The 8,849-nt window shown below is 42.5% G+C and overlaps 1 long non-coding RNA gene across 1 annotated transcript; it reads left to right on the plus strand.

Annotated features, from left to right (window-relative positions):
- The first annotated feature begins 2,673 nt into the window (after nt 1-2,673).
- Nucleotides 2,674-6,515, plus strand: LOC149333500 (uncharacterized). Its single transcript, XR_016284942.1, has 3 exons — nt 2,674-2,918; nt 3,727-3,907; nt 5,572-6,515. It is a non-coding gene; the product is annotated as an uncharacterized LOC149333500 (long non-coding RNA).
- Nucleotides 6,516-8,849: the final 2,334 nt, after the last annotated feature.

The following is an 8,849-nucleotide window of genomic DNA, read 5'->3' on the forward strand; positions in this document are numbered from 1 at the left end:
CTGTCAGTAGAAACATACTAGACATCGACAGAACGTTTTATAATGAGAATAAATGCCTAAATTAATTAAGCACTCTAGCCTAACATGTCAATGCAACTAAAGCAACCTTGAACACGAAACAAACATTTGCAGTCACATTTTCTTAGGGCATATTTTATCAACATTTGCTGATAGAAAGTTCATACAATTTTCTTACTGCTTATATACTGCTGTCAATAGAAATATACTACGAACCGAGAAAGCATTTTGGTGATGCGAATAAGCAAATAAAAGCCTAAAATAATCAAGTACTGTAGCCGACAACTTCAAAGCGGCAACTTAACTAACCTTGAAGACGAAACAAAAATTTGCAATCACATTCCCATAGCCGAGCACGCTGTGGATTTTTAGAAATTTCAGTTCAATTTTCTCAATACTAGCTTTACTGTTTTCGCATTTTCGAGTGCGGGGAAAAGGGCAAAGTTCATAACAGAACATTTATCCCGAAATTCAGAAACGTGCCTTGAATTGAAGACATTTAGTGACAATTTTTGATTGTATGAAGTCTACGAAAAAAGTTACCAGCAAACGAAATAATTTTGGTACAAAGTGAATGAATTCATAGAATACTCAAGTATTATTGCCTCGCACGTCAAGGAAATTAAAAGAACTTTAAGAAAAAATAGGAGCTAGTGACATATTGTGTTACATAAGCGCAATGATGACTTCGTTACAGGGAATCAGTTTCGCTGATGGCTCATTCTACACGAAAACAATGCTTTCTGCTGCGTATTCGTCCTTAAATTCTGTACTCAGGCAGTCTTTAAACAGATTTAACATTTCAGAACTAACAAAGAATTTCAGCAGAGCTGTACAACAACTCTACCAATTCGAAACACGTTGGTGTTGCTATTGTTGTAATTCTTGATAGGTCATATTTTAACGTGCAGTTGAACAGTGATGTACCGTACGACGGTGCTAAAACACACTAGCATTAAGAACGTTTCGCTCTGAGGTTTCAGAGGGATTATTGTTGCGAGCTACAAAAAAATTCAAGTTTAGCATTGCACCGATGTGTTTCCACACTCATTGAGTGACACGTTCTCGCTAGCCCAAATGGCGCCCAAATTATATCACCAGCTTCCTGAACCTGCACCGCAAGCACACTTTCCCTGCACACTGCCCGCCATGCAAAAGTGCCCGGTACACTTTATGCCACTCCACGTGGGAGCGCCCAATTTAAACTCTCGCACTACCATCCTCCTCGAGCGACCAGCAATGGCTGATCGCACGGGACTGAAAAACCCCGCGCGAAAAGGGCCGCACCACTTCGCGCTCTGAGTAAATTCTGTGTAACGTGTGCAGGCTTACAGCTTCGAGAACTCAAGTTGCTTCGTTCCTCAGCGACTGTACATGCGAAATTTCAGGCAAGGCAATATTAATTTTTATTCATGTTCGGCGGCCGATACTATAAAGAGAAGTATAGAGAAACAAAACAGGTAACAGCGGCCCGCTGTACTCAACTGCGGTAACAAGCGCTTTGCATGAGGAAGGTGCACGGCAATTGGAGCACTATAAGCCCTCATTCTTGACTTGTTACATTTTTCGGTAGTACTGAGCCACAGAGGAGCTTCCAGTATGGAAAAAGCTAGGGTGAGAGCAGCCCCCACTTTGAGCACCGCTAAAGCACAGGCGCAGTGCCTCTTCCGCATCTTCACTTGCATCTCCTTCAACGCAAACACGGTACGAAGCTGTTGCGAGGTAAAACGTGGTGATAGCTGTATTTTCTATCTTCCCGTAATGCAATGACTAAGGAATCCTGGAATAAAGTGTTGGGTTTTAACGTAGTCATACGGTGTAGACGCGCGAAAGCATGTGTTCATTCTTCGCCTTTTCTTACTGCCATCAGCGGACGTGAGGCCGAGCCGAGGACCGTATAAGGCAGAGGCAAAAAGCAATCAAGGAAGCCCACAAAAAGACTAAGGTAGCGCGACTGTCGGCGGGGCTCGCTCGACCAAAGAGCGTGCAAGGTGTCCAATGACGTGATATAAACACACACAAAACAGAGGCGATGCTGCAGCGCAGCCTTGAAAGTTTCGCGCGTCACGCTAGAGCGGCGTGCGAACGCTCGTGTTCCCTAGGTACACACACGTACACTAAATCGCATGAGCCAAGCTGTGTAGAGTACGCTAAGCCACACAATATGCGAAAATAAAAACCGAAACCAGTAGCGTTTGGCAACATCATCATCATTCCTTATTCTGCGACGCAGTTACGGGGAGCTGAATTATAGCCATCTCCATGGTTATAGCCTTAGAACTAGGCAGACAGTGCAGCCGTGCAGCGGCTGCGGCTTTCCTGGCCCCAGATGCGTCGACTGTAGCTGCCCGGCATGCTGCCCGGTTTTCCAAGCTTTCGTTCGCAGCGCCGCCAGAAACAGATGGTTGTGAGTAGTCGCATTTTTTCACCTTAATCATTCCAATTTGTTGACTTTGTAATTGAAACAAAATATTTTGTCGTTTAATGCAACAAGTTCGTGGCAAAAAGGGCTTTATCAATTCTTTTTTTAACGCGTAGAAAGTTAGGCGACATTAGCGCTATCTTTCCGTTCGCTGTCGGCGGATTGCGAGTCTCATGTTGGCCGCGCGCTACACTATCTTTTTTAGGACGCTGAAACGACTCTTTGTTGACGGGGTGCGACGGTTGTGAAGTTGTGGGTGAGTTTCTTCAGTTTGTTTGTGTTAAATGTGCGGCCTCGTTAGTGTTGTGGTAGTGTGACTAAACTCGGAAGTTGACAGATGGCTCCAGTGCTGCGGAAGACGTTCTTACGCGCACGCAGTGCTCAAAAACTGCTCTGACGTACTGCACGCAACCACGCCGAGAGCGGCCGGCGCCCGATGCCCGATAGAAGAAACGGCTTGCCGTGAACGTTGACAAATGTAAGTACAGAACTGGAAAATGACTTCTGCGATGTGTCGGGGGTATGATTGAGGGCTGCGAATGCATTTGGGTTCGTCTTTACGTCTTGTTCGCAGTGAGGTGCAAAATGCGGGCACCACGCGATCGTTTGCAGAGAGAAGGTGTTCTGACACGCTCGTTTGCCAACTATGCAACTTTTAACCCACCGCCTCACGCTCTTTGCGTCAGCTCCTCGGCGCAGGAGTTATGTGATAGAATTTGGTTGCACGCCGAGAACTGTGGGGTGCTGCTTGATTCGTTATTCCGACTGAACAGGAGCAGCGCGTGAAAAGGAGACCATAAGAACGAAAAGTGCTTGTAGCAGCGTGCGTATTTTGATTCTGCTGCCTGAGTGTTTACTGGATAAGGAGCATTGCCCGTTCTACGTCGCAGTCACATCAAGTGCTGTGTTTCTTGATAGTTCTGGTCAACGAAACGACGATTAAAAATAGCAGAACCATTCCATTGCAGTGCAGCTGAGGTAATCGCACAATGGAAGGTTTGTTGTCATTTTATTTTTTTTACGTTCACTACATTTATGTCATTCCCTCATTTTCAGTCTGAAGCGATAAAAGTATAACGTGATTCGCGAATAATAGCTTTAAGAAAAGTATGACAAGCTTTGTAAACCATTTTTTTTGCTAACTATTGGAGGCATAGGTAATTAATCATTAGCCTCCACTCATGAACACATTGGACTGAACAGCTAGAGGTTGTAATGGGATGTGCCTTCTGTGATGTTTATGAAAGCATGGCTCTAATGCAGCCTTTCTTCAAATGCACCCGCAGTCAAGCCCTGTACAGCTGCTCCACCGGTATCATCACGCTACTTTTGCACCAGCTTTCATCTATCATCGAGCCAATGCTACCTCAACCAGAGGCAAATGACATCAAGACCTGCTGGTTCAGCCTATCAGCCATTGACACTGGATATCAAGCATGTGCCACATGTAAAAGGATAGGTAGACGAGTGGGTATATTTTCCTTGTCTTTTTTAGCCTGCCAAAAATCTTCTGGTCCAGGCTCCCTCTCTCTTTCGTTTTTTTTTCTTTTAAAAGAGGACCAAGAGAAAGGGAAAAGATATTTCGGGCATCATGAAAGCATTCCCGTTAGTCAAGTGCATTGTGTTATAATGTGAAATGCTTTTTATAGTTTTTTCCCTCATGCCTCTCGTGCTTGGAAATCTTGACCACAGTACAGACCAAATTAAAACAATTATCTGCTTCATGACCTTTATACAGCAGTCTAAAAGCAGCAAATAAATTTTATAGGTTTACTTCAGCAGTACCTACCTTTTACAAGGTATGGCATGTTTGAAGTGAACCAGTGATGTGATAGGCATGGCCTAACGGGCAATGCATAATTTAATATTGGCGTTCAAGTGGAGCACTCTGCTTTAAAAGCATATTTGTTGCTAGCATCAATAATTGATACCTTACCAGGTTATCCTTGCATTACATGAAACCCTGTAAAGCTTATATTTTAGCTGTACAGAAGAAAGATGCTTATTCGATGTCATGAGCATTGCTGAGGTTTTCTTTCACACTCCCTTTGTCACAACTGACTGCACTGTACAGTTGAAATGCATTTGAAATTGAGTATTGGTGCATTGTTATTTTTATTCATGCCGACGTTCAGTTACTGATTCACTTACGTTCAGTATGATTGCTGTGACCTTAACAAGACCCCTGGCTTTACTTGAACCGATGCATTTGATGTTGCCTTTCTCCCGTGCCATCAAGGTTTGTAATAAGCTGTGTAAATAACTTAATTTACTTTCTCGAGGTATTTATTGCTGCAATTAGTGGCAGGTAATTTCCTAAAGAACAACCTAAGCGCACATTTTTATCTTCTTTGGAACACTTGTTTGCTTGTTTCCCTTGTATTCTCAACTTAAACAGATATGAGCAGGCATCAGCACTGGAGGGATGTGCTGCGGGACAAATAAAAAACTACCAGTCCAGCTGCTCCCTTAGGGGCACGTTTCTGAGGCTTTTATCGCTTGTAGTTCTATGCAGCTTTACTTACAAGTATTGTATCTGACGCAGTGTGTGCCTTAATATTTTGATTCATCTGCGTTAGAGTGTGCCACTCTTGCCCTGAAGGATTTGCTCACCTTTGTACTCTTTGTTCATACATTTTCCCCTAACACCTGGTATAGCTCCGAATGATACATTATCTACAGCAACATGTGCATTATATTGCAATGTCTTTGTGCCATCACTTTTGAAAACAAACGCTGCCTGAATTTTTGCGCAGACAAATCAGAAACACAAAATAATTTTCATATTTGATGGCCTGCATGTTATATTCATATGACTGGAATGGCTAAATATCTCTTCGTGGTAGCCTAATTAGGTGTAACACGTTAATGTCAGTTCCTGTGAATATAATTCAGTCTTCGAATGTGGGGGCAGAATTGAACACAACAGCATGTTATAGCTTTTTCTTGTTCAAGGACGCATTACATTTAGTTCTAGTCTTGTGACTGCTGCTTATGCTATTACTCAGCAGCCTTATCAAACTCACTCGGAGTGCTGCATTTTAGTGCACATTTAACTGATTGTTGCTTCTCCGTGTTTGATTCTATTAGAAGTTACTATAACTGTATACTTTGAATGTTTTCTTGTGCAGTTCTCTTGCTGCTGCATTCTGCCATGGAGGAGGCTACCTGTTCGTGCACACGTCTCATCACTAGGACGCTACCTCTTCCGCTGGTGATGCAGACAAGTAACGACAGGGTTAATTGGAGAGGCATGGGAGAGGCATTTGCCCTGCAGTGGGCATAGTCAGGCTGATGATGATGATGAACAACAAGCAGGCTGCCTGATATTGAGGACAAGTGTCAGGATAGTGCACCAACAAAGTCGCTTAAGCATTTCTGTGCTGATGCATTTTTATTAAAATCAGCTCATAGCTTAATGTCTACATCCATGGGGACATTTAGCATGTTTGGCATCTGTTTGACTTTTAATTCGCTAGTGTTTGCAGCCTTTAATGTTGGTCTTAAGACAGTGTAAGCATTGTTTCACTGTGTGGGATTTTTTAGCTGTTTTGGAGAGATGTGTGTGTATGCATGCAGTTTTTTTTCCACGGGTTTGTTATGTGGCTCATGGAACTTTCATATTACAGAAGAAATTATTTCGTTTCTGTGTTGTACAGGAAAGTGAGCAGTATTTATATGCACCAGGTGTTTCAGGGAAGAATAAGTAGTTTTCAAAAATATGGCTTTTGCTGCATAATATTACTAGTGTTAGCAGACACCAGAAAGCCGGTGAGGTGTATTTAGTAAGCTGGTTAACTAATTTCTGATAATTAACTTTTTAACTAACACAGGTTTGCAACTGGTTGCAGTTAGAGACTTTTAGCCAGTTGTTCGTAGTAGCCATATCAGTTTCTGGAATGTACAAAACATGATTACTTTCGCCGCTGTGGCTCGACAAAATTTGGCTGCATCGTGCGAAAATACATGCGCTTTTGAAAGCACACAGGGAAAGAAACCCCTCCAGTGCATGTAACTGCTACAAATTTCTAATGGCAACTAGACGCCTGACTCTGATAGTGAAGGAATCATATTCTTAGCAGTAAGAAACACACATAACACCAAGACACACACACAGAACACCCGCTAGACTTCAACTATCTTTACTGGACACTTGTACAACATAAATATGTATCACTGAGCACTCGCAGGTGCCTCGTCATCCGCAACAGGTCTAACTACGCCCTGCCCTCTCCTGCAAGGCATATGATTGCGCCGATAAACAATCTCTTTTTCTGCCAACGCCAGGGAGGGAGTGCTTACACATGTCACCCGCCTCTTGAATACGAAAGACTTCGATAATTTCTCTTTTTTATCGGCTCCCAGGCCTTTCGTATTCAAGAGGCGGGTGACATGTGTGTAAGCACTCCCTCCCTGGCATTGGCAGAAAAAGGGATTGTTTATCGGCGCAACCATATGCCTTGGAGGAGAGGGGAGGGCGTAGTTAGACCTGATGCCGATGACGAGGCACCTGCGTGTGCTCAGTGATACATATTTATGTCGTACAAGTGTCCAGTAAAGATAGTTGAAGTCTAGCGGGTGTCCTGTGTGTGTGTGTCTTGGTGTTGTGTGTGTTCTTACCGCTAAGAGTATGATTCCTTCAAGCCGTTACCAACTAGCCCAACTTAATGTTTTAACGAAGTTTCTGATAGTGAAAAGGTTCATTAATAAAAATTAGCTAACCAGCTTACTACGTAAGACTCTTCACAAGTTTTCTATGCCTGCCAACACTGGTAATACTATGCTGAAAAAGCCATACATTCATCTCAAAATACCTGTTTTTTGAAAATTACTTAGTCTTCCCTGAAACACCTCGTATATATGTAAGAAATACCTAACGGGATTTAATTGACGACGTTTTGGTTGGAGGGCCAGCCGTTTTCAAGTGTACTACAGCATTTGAAGCACACAGCTTTTGTTTCGAATGCTATACTATACTCGAAAAAGGCTGGCCCTCCAGCCGAAACATCGTGAATTAAAACCTTTTGTTTTTCAATTGCTGTGTGTCAGTCATTGTTACTCAGAGGGAACTGAGGGGAAGTGTGCCGAAGGCAATATTCTGCTCCTCTATTGTTCTCCATAAAATATTTTGATGCATCATGCATGTGTTGTAGCGCGTATGTACACTTGTGCACAATAAATGTAATAATTTGCATTTTGCTTCTATTATTCTTTAAGCACTCAAGGATAGTGTTCACAAAATGATTTTGAAGTGATAAAACTATGTTGGTAAAAGTGTTGTACTGTGTAGTTAACATACACTTTTCCAAAAGTTGATGTAGGAATTTACTTTCTTCGTACTTGAGTCTTTTGAATAACGGTGGCCAATTGTCGGAAGACCGTTGATAGGGTGTTGGTAGACATTGTCGGTATGTGGTTGATAAGAAGTGTAAAGACTTTCTATGTACTTGAGTCTTTTGGATAACGGTGGCCAATTGTCGGAAGACCGTTAATAGGGTGTTGGTAGACATTGTCGGTAAGGGGTCAGTAGGAAGTGTATACAAACTCGATAAGGGGATGATAGGAAGTATAAAGACTTTCTATGTACTTGAGTCTTTTGGATATCGGTGGCCAATTGTTGGAAGACGGTTGATAGGTTGTTACTACAATGTACAAAGGCGTTTGAAAGACTTTCTATTCAATGTTGATAGGTTCTATTAACAATTGTCGAAAGACTTTCTAAAGAATGTTACTAAAACTTTTTGTGAGGGACGCATCCTTCCTTTATGACTTTATACAGCAGACTCCTAAAACTGTGGCGGCATGAGGTTTTTGGATGTAGAAAATGAAAGATGCCTAACGTTTGACATGATCACAATGCTGGGCCTTGAAACTTTGTGGAAGACAACAATATACGTACAACAAGAAGGCTTGAAACTGCCGGTTCTGACACGCGGACACAGAGCACGCAATTGCTTTCTTATATTTTCCACGCGTTGTCTAGTTGTAACTGGAAGCAGTGGATTGTAAAATGTGGCAGCGAACGTAAACACCTTTCTAATGAAGAAATACGGTTTCATCATGTCCAATAGGGGAAAGCCTGATGGCCTTCACGCAATTACGCGCGTAATTTATAACTTATAACCGCAATTTATTACCACGCTGGTCTGTACAGGCAATGAAAATTTTTTGCACTTTCATTTATCGAGCAAGTGTGTTTGTGGCAAACTACATTCTCTGAATTTATCGTATAATATTGGGGCATTTAAAATATTTTGGCTTTCATGGAGCACCCGAAGTTCGATTCATGTTGAACAGTGTGAAATGTTGGGCCCGTTGATCCCTCGTGTTGGAGATGAAAAGTAACCGCAGCGTGAGACAGGACTTAGGGGAGGAAAGAGAACAGTACTAGAGGTGCGTACCTGCTCGG

This window comes from Amblyomma mixtum, chromosome 8 (genome assembly GCF_055824585.1).
Source record: "Amblyomma mixtum isolate Tamu chromosome 8, ASM5582458v1, whole genome shotgun sequence".
In the NCBI taxonomy this organism is placed as follows: Eukaryota; Metazoa; Arthropoda; class Arachnida; order Ixodida; family Ixodidae; genus Amblyomma; species Amblyomma mixtum.